This window comes from Pteropus vampyrus, unplaced genomic scaffold, assembly GCF_000151845.1.
Source record: "Pteropus vampyrus isolate Shadow unplaced genomic scaffold, Pvam_2.0 Scaffold149, whole genome shotgun sequence".
Taxonomy (NCBI): domain Eukaryota; kingdom Metazoa; phylum Chordata; class Mammalia; order Chiroptera; family Pteropodidae; genus Pteropus; species Pteropus vampyrus.
Genome location: NW_011888930.1, coordinates 3,024,025 through 3,043,648, shown reverse-complemented (window position 1 = coordinate 3,043,648; position 19,624 = coordinate 3,024,025). Strand labels below are relative to the sequence as shown.

General features: G+C 34.1%; 1 long non-coding RNA gene across 1 annotated transcript; it reads right to left on the bottom strand.

Annotated features, from left to right (window-relative positions):
* Nucleotides 1-13,021: 13,021 nt before the first annotated feature.
* LOC111745222 lies at nt 13,022-17,276 on the bottom strand. Its single transcript, XR_002782560.1, has 3 exons — nt 16,957-17,276; nt 16,250-16,285; nt 13,022-13,071 (listed from the first exon to the last, which is right to left on the bottom strand). It is a non-coding gene; the product is annotated as an uncharacterized LOC111745222 (long non-coding RNA).
* Between the last annotated feature and the right edge of the window lie 2,348 nt (nt 17,277-19,624).

Genomic DNA, 19,624 nt, shown 5'->3' with positions numbered 1-19,624 from the left:
TACATCTCCATGTCTATTCTGCAACTATTCATTTGTATTTCTTAATCCCTTTGTCCTTTTTCACCAACCCTCCCAACCTCCTTCCCATCTAGTAGCCCTCAAAATAGTCTCTGTAACTATGAGTTTATTTCTACCTGTATTTTCAATCACACTTGAGGGAAATATTTTTCCATATCTATTTTTGATATGACTATATTAATAACCACTTATTCTTATAAGCAATTTTAAAATTTTATTAAAATTTTATCTTATTTATGATTCTAGTTTGGAGGATGGATGGTATATATATACAATTGATTGACAAATACAAAACTTTATAACTCTATGTAGCTTAAATTTAAAAGGAAAAACTATGGAGACAAAAGATCAGTGGTTGCAGGGGGGAGGGACAGGGCAGGGAGTGATGAATAGGTAGAGCAGAGGATTTTTAGGGCAGAAAATATTCTATCTGATATAATGATGGATATATGCCATTATACTTTTGTCCAAATCCATAGAAAGTACACCACCAGAGTGAACCCTAAGGTAAACTATGGACTTTGGGCGAATATGAAGTGTCAATATAGGTTCATCTTTGGTAAAAAAAATGTACCATTCTGATGAGTGACAGCTATGCATGTGTAGAGACAGGGGGCATATGGAAAATCTCTGTACCTTCCTCTCAATATCGCTGCGGACCTAAAACTTCCCTAAAAAAATAGTCTTTAATAAAAAAAATAAATACATTTAGAATTTCTTTTTTAAAGTAACTTTTCCAATTCAATTTCAAAGCTTGTAATAAATACATGTACTACACCTTATTTCCTATCAAACATTATATCACAAGTGACTGAGAAAAACAACTTTTCCTAGATTCTTTGCTATCCCTTACCTTCTACCACATCCATTTCACCTATTCTTACTTTTAAGTTTTGAGATTTCTTAAATCCGTGCATTTTCTCTTATCCCTTTTATCTCTACCACAGTTTCATTTTTTTCACACCTGAGCCAGTCTGCCTACCTCCTTTTTCACCAGTTCAAGTATGTTTCGAGTACATCAGCTGCAGTGCTAATAAGATAATGTTACATCAATGTGGACAACACTTTAGTAGAGTCCCACTATCTGCAGGACAAGGTCCAGGCTCCAAAGCGTGACATGAAAGGCTAAGTCTGCTAAGTCTGGCTACTTCCTACTTCCCTTTTAGATTCCTACTACGCCTGCTTTTTATATTTATTGAATTGCATTCTGCTAAGTATTTTCTTCTATGAATAACCAGTACATGTAATTTTAAATTCATACATGTGCATGGGATTGTACTAAATGTTTTTTCTTCATCTATTGGAAAAAAAAAAACACACACTTTACCAGCATTAGTACATTTTTATATAATAAATTCTTTAAAAATTTAAGCTGTTGTCAATTTAAGATAGACCAAAATTTGTGATCCCACTACATCTAAAATGTTGGATCTCGGCGGCATTACTGACTCACAGCAGCTACAACAGGAAGAGCCAGAGTAAGGAAGAGGTGGGGCAGGGCACAATCTTCTCCTCAGACTCCAGAGGCAGGTCTTGCTGATTTGCATACCACCCATCTTTGTTTTCCACCAGTTAACATCCATGTAGTTTTCATTTACCACCATCTTCAAACCGTCAGTTCTGTAGATCACCCCTCAAGATGCTATCACCCTTTGCGTCTTCAATTATCTACCAAGACCTTAAACTGATCATTTCAAGACCTTTTTGACCTACAATCAACATCAGTCATGCACTTGTAAGATCTCAGTCTGGTGCCACTGTAGCTAAAAGGCTATGCTAAGCCTTAAGGACAACAGGACAAAAATGAGCACGACACAAAGTTAACAGCATAAAGCACATGTCTTGTGTGAAACACACAAACATGTCTCCTTATCTCTATGGACCATGGCTTTGCCTCTTCTGGATGCTAGAATTGGCCCTTCAAGGCCCCTGCCAAGTCTAGTGATCCTTTCTGAAATCTCACTTTGTTTAATCTTCCTGCCACATCTAAATGCGGGGCACGTTCCTCTTGAAACTCTTCATTTAACTTTTATTATACCATTCTCTTTTCATTCTTTCCTGACAGCTTTGCCTATTAACAAGAAGGAACACTGAGGAGGAAAAAGTATGAGCTTTATTACAGATCTTGCTTTGACTCATCATTGCTCCACCATTTATTTACTTGAGTGACTGTGGGCAAATTATTTACCTTTCTGAGCTGCACCATTCTCATTTAAATTAGGTTAGTATTGTGAGTATTAAATGAGATAAAGTATGTAATATCATTCATTCATTCAATGGTTATTACTCTGAAACTGTTACATTTCCTTAGTTCTCTATTATTTACCATTTTTTCTTCTTCCAGCCCCAGAATTTTAATAAGCCTTAAATGCAGTCCCTCACTTTCTGCTCTCCCCTCTCTCATTCTCTCTCTTCCTTAAGAACTGGAAGAAAGCCTATGCCTACATCGGTTCCTATTTGGCTGCTTCCCAAATAGTAATCCTCAAGGGTTTACAAGGTATTCTAAGAGATCATGATGTTAACAGTGGTATCTGTTTCAATATCTACTTTTTAAAAGGTTAATAAGGATCATTTTGTAAATATCCATCTAAAATGGAACGCTTAGGAAGCCTGGGGGCACAAGTGCTATAAGAATGAACAGTGATTATCAGAAATCAGAGTACGGTGCTCCAGATATAGGCACTGTCAATTTATAACTCAGTGAGCAGTGCCGAGTTATAAAGGTTATTAATTATCACTTGGTTTTAAATCATCTGTTTTTGGTCCCTTATTAGCTAATTTATAATCAGTTATTGCTTAAAGAAAGATAACACAAGAAAATGTTGAAATACATATTAGTGAGTACAAACATGAAAAATGTGCCAATTTGCCTCCAATAATCTTCTTCAGATCCATTAATTCAATCTGTCTGATCAAAATTCTTTAAAAGCACATCAGTATTTCTTATACCTCAAGAAGTAATGCTAATAAAATAAACTATAATAATAATTATATCCAATTTGGCTTTATTTTAGCTAAGAATAAAAATCACTAATTAATATCTATGACATATTTGTGAAGATATACTAATAAGTAGCAACCTTTTCTTTTAAGTCATGACTTGAGAATAAAATACAATAATTTACAAAAACTTTTTAGCTAAATCACTTTTTTACATGCCATTAAAAAATTGAAAACAATTTTTTAAATTTCTGAGTTTGCAAAATTATATGTTACTGTGAAAGAGATCATTCATCCAAAAAGGTTAGGAAATAATTATCTACATCAGTAGTTCCCAAAGCATATTCCTCAGAACAGTAGTTGCATGGAATTTTTTAATTTTAAGAATAATGCCCTTATTGTTTCAGAAGAAAAAAAGAATGATGCACATTTACTTTAGAAAGTACACTGAAAAATGCTAGGAAGAAACTAAAAAAAATCTGCCAATATTGCATCACCCCAAAATAATCATTACCACTGTTTACTGACCATCATTACAAATATGTGCAGTTTGCAAAAGAATACTTCAGATGGGCAGATATAAATAATTTCAGAAAAATGGAATAATCATTATTTTTAAATTTAAAAATATTTTTAAATATATGGAAGGCATTACGGAAATTCAGATAAAAGTTTAACCTCCACAGAAGTTATGGTTACCAAGTAAAAGAGCTCTCCAAGGTAAGAAAAAAATTATACAAATCTTGTTGTCACTTTTGAAACGACATGTTTTACTGTGTCTTTTAAACTGTGTTCTTATAATGAAAGATTAAGCAGATTATCATATTCTACCTTGCATCTGACCTCCACTCCTGATGTATTTTTCTTTTTAGATCATCAAAGCTTACATTTATATTTTATTCATTTATATTTTGTAACAATAATTCCGAGTTACTTTAGTTCTATATTTGTTTTAAATAGGAGTAATAAAGATAATGTACCACAGATATTTAAGATTAAATGAGAATTACATAGAAATCCCTTATAAATTGTAAAGCACTTGAAAAAAAAATTCTAATATATTAATACTTCCCACCAATCTTTCTCTATATAGTAGCCTCCCACCATCCACGGGGGATACATCCCAAGGTCTCCTGGATGCCTAAAACCATGGATAGTATTGAACCTCGTATATGCTTTATTTTTTCCTATACATCCACATCGATGATAAAGTTTAATTTATAAGTTAGGCCCAGTGAGAGATTACCAACAAATAATAATGGATGATAATGGATAATAAAATAGAATTATAATGATATATTTAATAAAAGTTAGTGAATGTGGTATCTCTTTCTCTCTCTCTCCCTCCCGTCCCCATCAAAATACCTCATTGTACTGTATACTCACCTTTTTCACTTAAACAAAGCACTTTAAGCTTTTCTTTAGTGTATCTGAATTGCCAGCAGCACTACTCTTCCACTTTGGGGCCATTGTTAAATAAAATAAGGGCTACTTGAATAAGCACTGCAATACCATGACAGTCAAGCTCAAAATTGAGATGGCTACTAAGTGACTAACAGGTGAGGAACGATACAGCACGGATACATTAGACAAAGGGATGATTCACATCAAAGAGATGATTCACATCCCGGGTGAGACAGAGCAGGATGGCATTAGAGTTCATCGTGTTACTCAGAATGGCACACAATTTAAAACATATGAATTGTTTATTTCTGAAATATTCCATTCAATACTTTCATGCCTTGGTTGACTGCATGTAACAAACTGTGCAAAGTGAAATCACAGATAAGAAGGCACTACTACACTCACTTTCCTAAAAACTCATCCTAGGGAAAAATGTCTACTCACTGTGCCTCTAGAAAGTTGCTTTCTCCTCTCTAAGATTGATGCATAAATTGTTGCCCCTACCTGGAATTCTAACAGTCTGTCTAAAATTATCCATCTTTCAGTATTAAGATCAAGTCTCTCCCTTTCTCTGAAGTCTTTACAGAACCCTCCAATTGGCAGAGACATCTTCATCTGAGGTTATACAGCACTAACGTAATTAGTCACTAGGCAATAAGAATTCCTCTTATATGGACCTACTGGACAGTTATTTGCTGTTTATACTAATAGAATTTTTATTCTTAAACATAGTCTTTCAAACTAAATTTTAAGCCCCTTGAAGGCAAGATCTAAATATTATATTTTGTCTCCCTATTGCCTTCTGTTTTATACATACTGGCACCACCGGTATATCCATTTAATAAGCTTCCAAAAACCAAACATACAATTGTACATGTAGTTGAGGTATATACAAAGTTCTAAGTTAATTTAATAGATATTTAACTAAACTTTGCCTCAGGATCTGCCAGTGTTCAAAAAATAAAATGAAGTGCATAAATGACAATGAACATAATCTACATATCTATAAATTACAATGAACATAATTTAATATGTCAACATTATGGAGTTAATTCTTGATGCTTTATATTAACAATCAATATTAAGAAGATGTTTCCATGTTATTCATATTAAAAAGGTATATCTCAGAATACCTGAAAATAATTTTTAAGAACATCAACTAGCACAAGTTTACATGGTAGATATAGATGAGTTTGGAATATTGGCTTGAGTTAAATGGGCACTGATTCTAAAACATATACTAAGGTTGTTTTTAAAAAGAAATCCCAGGTATTAATGAGTTTACTTTCATTTCTATTTTGTTTCTCACTTTAACTTTGAAGCAAGAATTTTTTAATTAGTTCATTTAAATTTTCACTTGTTTTAAGTAAATGGAAGCTTACATAATGATATTAATGATACTGATGATTTTTCTTTGATCAAAATAAATAAATAAAATAAGCATCATTCTACAGCTAATTTCTCATATTTCCACTGAAAAGACATCATGTCAACTGACAAGGCAATATTTAGTTTTTAACTTTTGGGTTTTAATATTATTATACTAGTTTATTATAATGCAAAAATATTCAGTTATAGGTAGAGTAACTATGGCACACAACTGCAGTTGTATTTGGTATTCTTGGAATAGATGGGTCTAAGTAACAAGAAGCTACTGCTTCATTGCCAAGAAGTCAACTTTAATTTGCTTTCTTTTCCCCTCCCTCTTCAACTGGCTGAAATACAAGTTCCACTGCAAATGCAACAACCAGCAAACACAGATGCCATCATAAATACATCATGCTGCCAAGTAGGAAACCCTACATTGATGAATAACAGAACTCCCCATAGCAACTAGAAGATATTCTGAGCAGCATATTTAAAATCTTGAAGCTATAATATAAATAAAATGTATGATTCCCTTGTAGCTAAAATATGTTAGTATCTTTAAAACATTGACTTTTACTATTATTTGATGGGTAATTTTTCTGTCTGGTTCATATTCTTAGTGGGCTGAGAAATTTTATAAATCTTTTGTTCTGAACTTCTGCAATACATAACTGCTATCAAAGAGGTCCTGCTATGCCTTAAGTAAAATTTGCCATAATCAATTTAAAAAAAAAAAAAAAACCTGACAGTTTTCAAACTCTACTAACTAAATTCATAGTCTGATAAACTATTTTGGGTGTTAAAATTTAGCAACTGAATGACAGGTCTTGCCAGCATACAAGACCCCTACTCTATAGGAATTTTTCCTCTAGTTTGTAGAAATCACTTGTACAGGACACTAATAAATCAAAGCAGTATTTAATTAGAAAATCTGATCCCTTGTGGGATGTTACAAGGACATCATTTGTCCATAATTGCTCTAAATTCTAAACTCCCCAAAGCAAAAGTTCTAAGCATTACATATTAACAGATACAAAAACAAGAAAAGGATCTTTGAAAGAAGAGATGAGAGACCCATGATCTCTCCAAATTGCTTTGGTTTTAAATCCAAAATTTTTTGCATTGAATTTTATGAAATGTCCCCTCACTATGAAATGTCAGTAGGAGGAGTGACATCACCAAGATGGCAGAGTAGGAGACACCAGCCTCCGTCTCTCCAGAAAGATCAACAATTAGACAGCTATCTATTCACAAAAATAGCTCTGGAAAAACTCAGGAGTCCACTTAATAAACTTTAGCAACACAGTGGAACAGGAAAACCTGAGAATAACTGCACAAAAAGGAAAGAAAGAACATGTTTCTTTTTGCCTGCATCATCCCATCCCCCAGGCTGGCACTGCTTAGTGCCAAAAGGGAACTCTCCAGCTAGAAAGAGGTTCCCTTGCAGGGAAAGGGAGAGCAGGGTCAGTGATCAGCTTCCCCAGGCTTTCGGGGCACTGCATGAAGACCCACTTCACTTTCACCCCATTGAGAGACAGGCAAAACTGAGACATACAGAAAGTTGAGATATATAGATACATCTAGGAACAAAGAAGAAGGGCAGGGACTAGCAGTTAACCACACAGCGGGAGTGGCCATGGTTCCCAGTGACTTTCTATGCAGAGAAACCCAGCAGTTTTTGACACTGAGGAAACCAGCACAGCTGCAACAGAAGCCCTGCGGATTTTACTAGTTTTCACCTCACAGGTTTTTGAGCTCACAGATGACAGATGCCTGAGTCCCTTTCTCCACTCTCCATTTCCCGCCCTGCCAGAGCCTGGGACCTGCACCAACGACCTGCCCTGGCTTCTGCAGCTGCATGAGTGTAAGACACCAGCCTCGACCCCCATGGCTGACCCTACCACTATGCGCATGCTTGAGACTAACTCCTCCATCTGTATACTTGGGTGCCCCCAGCCCAAAATTCACTGCCATGCACACCCATGGCAAGACTCTATAGCCACAGAAGTGCACATAGACAGCTAGGGCACCTGCAGCTGCCAGAGCACTCACACTTGGCCCCAGCTCTTGCTACCTGCCCTGACCCCCACCACTAGGTATGTGTCTGCAATCAGCTCATCACTACATAAGAACCTGCAGCTGCCCCCACAGCCGAGCTGTGCACACCACTGCCTCCAGCCACCACCACCGCCTGGCCTAGTTCCTAGCCACTAAAACTGGAAGTGCTGCTGAGGAGCCAACCACTGCAAATCCTTCACAGTGCTCACCAAGGATCACATAGGTGTAAATGTTAGAGACTCCACCAGCCTGAGCCACTGAGGCATTATGACCCTCCAGGATCCAGAAGTGCCATATTCACCTGCAGTTAGTGCCCTGAACAACTAGACATGGGTTACAACACGTTCCAGTGTGTTCCCCAACACAGGTAAAGGTCTTTCCTTACTAAAGTCAGTCCATAAACTTTAGAAGAGGTGATTGTTTCTTCAAATGTGTAGATATCTATGCAAAGCTACTGGGTCAGAAAAAAATCAGGGAAACATGACATCACCAAAGGAACACAGTAAATTTCCAGTATGTGATGCCAAAGAAATGGAGATCCAGAAATTGCTTAATAAAGAATTCAAAATAATTGTTCTCAAGATGCTTGGAGAGCTACAAGAGAACAAATAAGTAATTAATGAAATCAGCAAAACAATACAAGCACAAAATGAGAAATTCAACAAAGAGACAGAAAAAGAACCAAAAAGAAATTTTGGAACTGAAGAATGCAATGAATGAAGAAGAGCTTCAATAGCAGACCTCACTCACCAAGCGGAAAAAAGAAATGGTGAACTCAAACACAGATCATTTGAAATTATCAAGTCAGAGGAGCAAAAAGAAAAAAGAATGAAAAAAAATTAAGAAAGCCTATGGGACTTGTGGGACATCATTAAGAGAAGCAAATTACATATCATGGAAGTCCCAGAAAGAGAAAAAAGAAACAAAGAAAGGGGTAGAAAGCTTAAATAAGAAATAACGTCTGAGAACTTCACAAACATAGAGACAGATCTGGATATCCAAATTCATGAAGTGAACAGGTCACTCTAAAATTTCTAAAACAATGTTCTGCAAGACACATTATAATAAAACTCTCAAATCAAAGATGAAGAGGGAATTTTTAACAGCAGCAAAAGGAAAAAAAATTTCTCTCAGAGAAGAGAATCCCATAAGGCTATGAGTGGATTTATCAGCAGCAACCATGAAGACCAGGAGAAAGTGGGATGATATATTCAGAGTTGTAAAAAAGAAAAAAAAAAAAAGCCAATAAAAATACTTTACCTGGAAAAGTTGTCCTTCAGAAACTTTTCCAACAAACAAAACCAGAAAGAGTTTATCACCACTTGTCTGGCCTTATTAGAAATGCTAAAAGGAGTTCTTCAAGCTGAAACAAAAGGACACTATTAGTAATATGAATTAAAAACATATGAAAGTATATAACACACTGGAAATGGTTAAGTGTATAGTCAGATTCAGAAAACTTTAACACTGTAATATGATGGTGTATTTACTACTTAACTCTACAATAAAAGCTAAAGGAAAACAGTATTAAATACAGTTAGAATAACTTATTAATGGATACACAATATAAAAAGATGTAAACTGTGACATCAAAAACAAAATGTGGGAGTAAAGAGTACAAGGATAGCTTTCGTATGCAAACAAAATTTAGTTGTTATCACCTTAAAATAGACTGTTACATCTATAAGATGTTTTATGTCAGCCTCAGGATAAGCACACAACAAAAACTTTTATTAGATACACACAACAGAAAAAAGAAGAGAATCTAAATATATCACTACAGAAAATTATCAATTCACAAAGGAAGATGCTGAAAGAGGATGCAAGGAACATAAGAACTATAAAAGAGCCAGAAAACAATTTAAAAAATGGTAATAGTAAGTCTTTATTTATCAAGAATTTCTTTAAATATAAATGGATTAAATTCTCCAATCAAATGGCATGAATGAATGAATAAATGAATGAATGAATAAAAAAAAGACCCAGTTATATGATGTCTACAAGAGGCATACTTCAAGAACACATATTTCAAAATTTCCCTCTAAGATTAGGAAGAAGGCATAGGTGTCCACACTCACCCCTCTTATTTAAATTAGTACTAAAGTCCTAGTCAGAACAATTAGGCAAGAAAAAAAAAATAAAAGGTATCCAAATCAGAAAGGAAGAGGTAAAATTGTCTTTGTTTGCTGATAACATAGTCTTGTACAGAGAAAACCCTAAAGGCCACCAAAAAAACGTTTGGACTAGTAAAGAAATTCAGTAAAGTTTCAGGGTACATAATCAACATACAAAAATCAGTTTCATTTATATACAGTAACAATGAACTATCTGAAAAAGTATAAAGAAAACAATCTCATTTACAATAGCATCAAAAGCAATAAAATACTTAGGAATGAATTTAACCAAGAAAGTTAAAGATCTACACACCAAAAATTATAAGACCTTGATTAAAAAAAAAAAAAAAAATGAAGGTACAAATAAATGAGATGTCCCATGTTCACGGATCACAAGATTTAATATTGTTAAAATGTTCATACTACGGAAACCATCTATAGATTCAATGTAATCCCTGTCAAAATTCCAATGGAAACTTTCACAGAAACAAACAAAATATTCTAAAATTCATATAGAACACAAAAGACCTTAATTAGCCAAAGCAATCTTGAGAAAGAACAAAACTGGAAGCATCATACTTCCTAATTTCAAACTATATTATAAAGCTATAGTAATCAAAACAGTTTGCTACTGACATAAAAACAGATACATAGGCCAATAGGTTAGAATAGAGATCCCAGAAATAAATCCACATCTATATGGTTGACTGTTATTTGACAGGAAACCAAGAACACTCAATGGGGAAAAGGTAGTCTCTTCAATAAATGATGATGGGAAAACTGAATAGTCATATGCCAAAAAATGAAACTGGACCTCTGTCTTACACCACAAAAATTAATTTAAAATGGTTTAAGGCCTTAAATATAAGACCTAAAAATGTAAAACTCCTAGAAAAAATCATAGGGAAAAAGTCTTTCCAGTCAAGATAGCATAGAAGGTAAACACTGTGCTCGCCTCATCTCAAAAACACATCAAAATTTCAACAAAACTACAGAAAAACCATCATCAGGAATTCCCTGAGGTCTGGCTGAACAGAAGTCTTACAACTGGGGACAGACATAAGAGGTCACCACAAGACTAGTAGAAGGGGCAGAGACATGAAATAAGCCAGTCCCACAACCGCGTGTGGCAGTCAAGAATCGGGAGGGTTATCTTGGCTGCGGCGGGCCCCCCCAGGGGAGTGAGGGGTCCCAGCTCCACACTAGGCTCCCCAGCACCAGAACCCTGCTAAAGTGGATCCTGCTCCATAAAGTCAGCCCTTCACCAGCCAATCCTCACAACCTATCGGCCCAAGGGTCAATCCGTTCCATCAACATGCAAACAGCAACCAAGGCTGAACTACAACAAGAGGGTACACACAATCCATGCAAGTGACACAACTGAAGAAACTTGCTTAGGTGACCAAGGAAGACTGTGCCACTGGGCCCCACAGGACACCTACTACATAAAGCCACTCTACTAAGACTGAGACTTAGGAGCCCTGCCTAATACATAGAAGCAAACACAGGAAGGCAGGCAAATGGAGAGGCAAGGAAACATGTCCCACATGAAAGAACAGAATAAAGCTCCAGAAAAATAACTAAACAAAATGGAGATAATCAATCTACCAGATACAGAGTTTAAAATACTGCTTATAAGGATACTCAATGAACTTAGGGGATGAGTAGATGAATTCAGTGAGAACTTTAACAAAGAGATAGATAATATAAAAATGGAGATTAAAAACATAAAAAAAATTCAGAAATGAAGAATACAATAACTGAAATAAAGAATACATTAGAAGGAATCAACAGTAGACTAAATGAAGCAGAGGATCAAATCAGCAATTTAGAAGATAAGGTAGCAGCAGAAAATGCCTGGTCAGAACATCAACAAGAAAAAGGAATCCAAAAAACAAAAAAAAAAGAAAAGAAAAAATGAGGCTAGTTTAAGGGGCCTCTGGAACAATATCAAGCTACCAACATTTGCATTATAGAGGTACCAGAAGGAGGAGAGAGCAAGAAATTGAAAACTATTTGAAGAAATAATGACAGAAAACTTCCCTAACCTGGTGAAGGAAATAGACATACAAGTCCAGGAAGTGCAGAGAGTCTCAAACAGGATGAATCCAAAGAGACCCATACGAAGACACATCATAATTAAAATGCCAAAGGTTAAAGAAAAAAGTGAGAATTATAATTTTTAAAGTATAAAAACTGTTCAGCTGGTTTGATGCTATTTTAAGGGAATGTTAAGAGAATGTTATTATAATGATGTTATTTTAAGAGAATGACAAAGGTTAAAGATGAGACAAAGGAGGACCCAGTAATTCCACTTCTGGGTATTTATTTGAAGAAACCCAAAATACTACTTTGATATTTGAACATATGGACATGTGCATCCATATGTTCACTGCAGTATTATTTACAATAGCCAGATATGAAGGCAATCTGGGTGCTCATCAGTAGACAAATGGATAAAGAGGTGGTACACATATACAATAGAATATTACTCAACCATAAAAATAAATAAATAAGTAAATTAATTAAAGAATGAAATCTTGCCATCTGCAACAACCTGGAAGAATCTAGAGGGTATTATACTGGGTGGAGTAAGTCAGATAACGACAAATCCCATATGATTTCACTCAGATGTGGAATCTAAAGAACAAAATAACGAAATAAAACAGAAACACTCAAAGATAGAACATTTTTAGGATTACCAGATGGGAGGGTAGTTGGGGCTGTGAATGAAGAAGGGGAAGGGATTAAGAAGTACAAATTGGGAGCTACCAAATAGTCATGGAGATGTAAAGTATACCATAAGGAATATAGTCAGTAATATTGTAATAACTATGTACGATGTCAGATGGATACTAGATTTATCAGGGTGATCACTTCATAAGTTATGTAAATGTCTAATTACTATGTTGTCTATCTGAAACTAATATAATATTGTATGCCAACTACAATTGAAAAATAAAAAATATTTTTTAAAAAGACATAGAAATGGCCACCAAGTACAAAAAAGGTGCTTAACAACCAATCATTAGGGAAATGCAAATCAAAATCACCATGAGATACTACTCACACATTAGAGTGACTGCCATCAAAAAGACAAATGCTGGAGAGGCTGTGGAGAAACAGGAATCTGGTGCATTGTTGGTAGGAACATAAATTGGTATAGCCACTATGGAAAACAGTATGGAGATTAAAAATTATTTAAAAATTAATAAAACTACCATATGATCCAGCAATCCTACTTCTGAGCATATATTCAAAAGAAAAGAAATTACTATCTTGAAAAGATATCTGCACTCCCATGTTCATTGCAGCATTATTCATAATAGCCAGGACATGGAAACAACCTATTGTCCATCAACAGATAAATGGTAAAGAAAATGTGGTGTGTACATATGCAATAAAATATAATTTGGCCATAAAAATGAAGGAAATCCTGCCATTTATGGCAACCTGGATGGATCTTGAGGGCATTATACTAAGTGAAATAAATCAGACACAGAAAAATACTGTATGATCTCACTTATATATGGAAACTAAAAATGTCAAACTCAAAAACAGAGAGTAGATTGATGGTTACCAGGGGCTGGGAGTTGGAAAAAGTGGCAAAATGTTGGTCAAAGGGCAGAAATGTCCAATTATAAGCCAAATAAGTTCCAGGGATGTAATGCACAGCATGGTGACTACAGTTAACACCACTGTATTACACACTTGTAAGTTGCTATGAGAATGAATATTAATTGTTCTCATCATAACGACAAAATGGTAATTATGTGAGGTGAAAGATGTATTAAGCTTATTGTGGTAAACATTTTGCAATATATATATGTATCAAATCACATTGTACACCTTAAACTTACACAATATGTCAATTATATGTCAATAAGAAAGAGGATAAAAAGAAAATGTCGGTGCTTTTTAACACTACCTAGGTGAAGAAGCCTGTAGGTCTCAATGTCTTATACAGTCAATAAAGACATATAGGTCTATGGATAAATTTTAAAACCTGTTCTTTTGGGGGGTTTTCCCCCAAGGCAAAAAGCATGTTTCATGTCCAAGTGAAAAACCACAGATGCCGAATAAAAATTTCTTTTCATCCACATTTTATTAGCATTTGAAAAACTTTACTTACTTGTATGTTCAGATCTCTAACATCAAAGCTTCCTCAATGGCTATGCTACAATCATACTTAAAAAATTCGTGGAACACACCAAAATTAATGTTCACTGTGTGTGTATTTATGTATACATACAAAACTCATTTATATTTCAAATATTTCTATAATCATTTTAGTTTTTAATAACATATTATAGATCCTCGTGTCATTATATTGTTTTAAAAATAATAATTCTTGAGTTTGATCTGATATCCATCTCAAGAGGGCATATTAGGTAAATTGCTAATTCTGGAATTATTAAAAATATTCTACAGCAAGATTGAGAAAGTAGCATGTAAAAACAAAGTATATAAAAATTATACAATTACTATAATATTTAGCTTGATTCTGATTAAAATATGACTTTTTTGTAGCTTAAAATAACATCAAATCAGCTGAACAGTTTTTATACTTTAAAAATTATAAAACTCTAGGTGGCGTACTTCTACAAGCCTGTAGAAGGAAAAAAATATAACTGAAAATCAAGTTTTGTTGTTTCTAATCAATCACTGTTAAAATATGAATTCAAAACCTAATCCACTGACATGTGAGATCTGTTAGTAGAAAATTAAGTTCAAACTCAAAGTTAAGCTAAATTAGTATATTATTAATAATAAAATACTCTATTATGATTCTCTCTCGACAAGTAAATATTTGTGAGGAAAACATTATTTAAAGAAATGTCATGCAGAAAAATGAAATATTTAGCAGTATCCCCCCAAAATGAAAAGAATCAATCTTGTATTCAACTACTTTTACATCTTTAGCTTGTTTTTTAAAACTCCCTCTTATGCTAATATTTTTAAGACTGTATTTGTGCAAACATCAGCGCTCTCTTTGGTTCTACTTGTGATGCAACCACTTGTTTGGTACCATGTCCATTTCCTGACTGCTATTAGTTTCCTTAAATCAGAGATAGATCATGCTATTCAAAGTTCTTTTTAGCAAGACAATTTTTATAGTTTTTCTTCAGTCGTTTTTTATCTGGAACCACCCAACTTTGATTGCCCTCACGAGAACTCTAACCATATTTATCCCAGTCTTTTTGTTTTTTTTTAAACTCAGACCTAGTGGGGAGATTGGGGAATTATCAACCAATGAGGCTGTGTTGTCTCTGGTTCTCTCAGACATACTAAGTAAGACATGTAGACCAGTAAGTGAAATTGGATCCCAAATCAGCTGTTGTTTGAATCCAGCTCTTAAAACCTCTGGCTATAGTTACCACTCTGGAGACCTTCAAATTGACTTTAAATTGATGCGATATTATGTTATGCATTGCCACCTAGAGTTATTAAAGAATATGCTTTTTGATAAACCTCAACTTTTTTGGTCATCCATCTGATAAAACCACATTGTCACATAACTGTCATCCATGTTTTTATGTAATATTTAACTTGCTTAAAAAAGGAATTGAATTCACAAAATTATCAATAGTATATCTCTCGAGTTAGTTAGGCATAAGCTCAGATTACTTCAAAGTCATTATCTATTCTCTGCTTAGAAAGTTTAATTATTACTTGGATATCTGCAAGTAGATGTTTCCCTTTTAGTGACTTATTTGCCAAATTACTATCTCCAAGTTTGTTTTAGTGGCAGCAGTTTGTTGAGGTAGAGGAATTTTTCCAGGATCTAAAGACTTGAAAATAAGTTCTAACTTTCTATAGTGCTTAAGTTTTCTTATATTAAATAGTAGAGATGCAATTGACCCTATTGGAATTCACTCATTTGTGGCTGACATGGTTTGTTCAAATATGCTTCTAATTTAACTTTTTGGTCATCAAAATCAAATTATCAGGTTTCTATATTAAGAAACAATGAGTATAGAGGATTTGATATTGTTCTTTTTTTCTGCTATATCACAAAGCTCATACCTTCTATACCCCATTGTGGTTCTTATATTTGGTTGCAAAAAAAAATACAAATATACATATACATGGAGGGAGGAGGAGAGATGTATATATGAACATCTGTGGATACGTGTGTAGATAGACCTTTTTTTAAAAGACTACTGACCCACTCCCATCCCCCTTCTTTTAAAAAAAATAAATTTTAAAAGCTATCAAGGTCAGCTAATATAAATCAAATAAATTCAGCTTGACTTCTGAGAAAAAATAGCAATAATTCTACATATACATTAATTTTAAAATTACAAGGAGAAAAATATTTCATCCAATATACAAAACATATATACCTCAGTTCTTTATTATAGCATCCAGGAAAAACAGGGCTGCGGAAGAAAACAAAATGGTAAAACGGGAAAAATAAAGCAGAATAAAAGGGGATAATACAAAGAATGCCATATACAAACAAAATAAAAAACAAAGAGAATAAGACTAAAATCCACGGAATCACTTGAGTCTTCCTATCAGCCTTCAATTAACTGAGTCTAGCTAGTCTAGACCAATGGTTCACAAATTTTAGTGGGCCTCAGGAATACCTGGTGGGCTTGTTAAAAGATAAATTGTTTGAGTCATTTAGTAGATTGGGGTGAGGCTCAATAATTTGCATTTCTAATAAGTTCAGTAATGACCACACTCTGAGAACTTTAAACTAGAACTCTCAATAGCCAATTAATTACTCTTGGCCATTCACCATATCCTTAGAGTTAGGGAAAATTCTGCAGCTATTGAGAATGGCTCCAGTTTATATATCTTAGAGTAGTTAAATTGCTAGATGTTAATTTTTTTGTGCGATTTATGTGGTACATATGTGATCTCATTGGCTGCCTTGATCATATTGTTCATGATATGTAGATTAGATTTTTGAAGTGACTTTCTGATTACAATTTTTTTTAACCAGGAAACTAAATGAAGAAGTTAAGCTAAACTACTTCTAGAAGGCTTCTTAGATATTTATACCATAATATGCATCGTATTTTTAATTCACTCAAATACGTACCATGCACAGGCATTGGTACTAGAAGCTGGAATGACGTAATGGACAAAAACAGACATGGTCTCACCTACTAGGGAAGATCATCACCTGAAAATATAATTAAAATGATAAATGCTCCAAATGAAACATATCTGATAATATAAAAGTATACAACATACTGTTCTCCAGAGGAGCTAAACACTTGACATTTCCAAATTGTTCCTTATAATCATCAGCACATAGGATTTATCGGTATGTTTTATTTTAGCCAGTCTAATAAATGTTGAATGGTATGTCATTATAGCTTAATTTGTACTTCTCTGTAGTTAATGATGTTGAACATCTTTTCATGTGCATATTTGCCAACCTTCCAGCCTCTCGAAATTTGTCTTTTGCTCATTTTCTAATTAAAGTGTTTTCTTACTATTGATTGAATTTTGCAAGTTCTATTTTCTGGACACAATACCTTTATTGAATATGTTTGCAAATACTTTGTGGCTTGTCTTCTTTAATATGGTCTTCTCCGGCTTATCTTTCCATCTTCTTTAACAGGGTCTTTCTCAGAATAAGTTTTTTGTGACAAAGTTCAATTTGTTCATTTTTTATATAAATGATTATACCTTTGTTGTCACTTGAAGAATTTTGGCCTACTCTATGTCAGAGATTTCTTCCTGATTTTCCTATAACTTTCATTTTCTTATGTTATATTTAGATCCATGACCCATTTTAATTTTTTTATAAGGTGGGAAGTCTAGGTTGAGGGTTTTTTTTTTTTTTTTTTTGCTATGTCCAATTGTTCCAATGTCATTTTCTGAAGAGTCAACTGTCCCAGCACAATTCCTCCATTGAATTGCTTAAGCACCTTCCTCAAAAATTAGCTTGTCATACTGGTGTGGATCTGTTCTGGACTCTCTTGTGTTCCACTACTCTATGTCTATATGCTGACAAAACCACACGAGTAGTAGCAATATCACATTGTTGTGATTACTTAACTACATAATTCTTACTATCTGGTAGTTTGATGATTCCTTCAAAATTATTTTCTAAGCTGTTTAGGCTATTCCAGTTTATCTTTTCATATAAATTTTACAAAGTTTGTCTATCTACAAAGTATCCATCTGGGATCTTGATAGAAACTGTATTAAACCTCCAGATAATTCATTTGGGGGACTACTGACATTTTTTATTATCTTCCAATCCATAAACATGGTATCTCTCCATTTTCTAGGTCTTTCTTTCATTAGCATTTGTAGTTTTCAGCAAATATATCCTGTACATGGTTTTAAAATTTTATACTTAATATTTTTGAGTGTTTGTAAATGATATTGTTTATTGCTAACATGTAGAAATACAATTGATTTTTGTTGCCTTTGTATTCTATGATCTTGCTAAACTCATTAGTTAAGGATATTCTTGGAGATTTCCTGAGATTTTCTATGTAGACCATTAGGTTATCTGTAAAGTTACTTTCGCCTTTCCAATCTGCATGTCTTTTATTCCTTCCTTACTGCACCAATAGATTAAGCACTATGTCACACAGAAGTGGTTGAGAGTGCACATCCCTGCCTTGCTCCCAATCTCAGGAGGAATGCGTTTAGTCTCTCATCGAGTATAATGATAACTGTTAATTGCTGATGTTTTTGGTCAGGTTTAGGAAGATTCCTTCTGCTACTGAATTAGTTTTTTAAAATCGTAAATGGGTATTTAATTTTTCTAAATGCTTTTTTATTATCAGTAGATATGATCATGAAGTTTTTATTTTCTTCTTAATAGATTGCATTGACCAGTTTTAAAATATTGAAGAAGACTCGCCTATCTGAAATAAACCCCACTGGATTGTGAAAAACCTCAAAATGTTTTTCCACAGTGAATGGATTACCACACTGTGGCACATCCAAACGATGGACTACTACTTAGCAATAAAAAGGAACACACTATTGACACATGGAACAACACTGATGAGTCTAAAAGGAAATATTTCTGAATAAAAGAAGCCAGTCTGAAAGAGTTATATATTGTATGATTCCATTTATATAACATTCTTAAGGTGACGAAATAATACTGATGGAGAAAAGATCAGTGGATGCCAGATATTAGTGTTAGAGGAGAATGTAGCTCTTAAGGAGTAGGAAGAGGGAGTTTGTGCAGTTCTATACTCTGACTGGGGTGATGGTAACATGAACCCATGCATGTAATATTTCATAAACAAAAAAAAGAACACATAAAAATTGTGAAATCCAACTAAGGTCTGTACCTGAGTTAATAGTATTGTTGCAACATCAATTTCCTGGTCTGACAATATTGTAGTGACCTAAAATAACAGAAAGAAGCTAGTACACGGGAACTCTGTACTGTTCTTGCAACTTCTTGTGAGTCTCAAAAGTATTTTAAAATATTATTTAAAAAATACTAGTGGGAGAAAAAAAGAAGGGCCTAACCTCTGGAAGATGAGTCAAGGAAGGCTTTGTTCCATACAGAGGGAACAATGAGTACCAAGTTTGTGCAAGAAGGAAGCAAAACTTAAGCGTGGCTAAATTCAGAAATAAGAGTGGGAAAGTAAAGGGAGATAGTTGAATCCTCTTTCCTGGTTCTAATACTATATAGAACATTGAAGGCCATGTTTAGAGCAACGAATGGGAAACAACTGAAAAGTTTTAATGAAGGAGAGGATAAAATGGCATCATTTGTGATG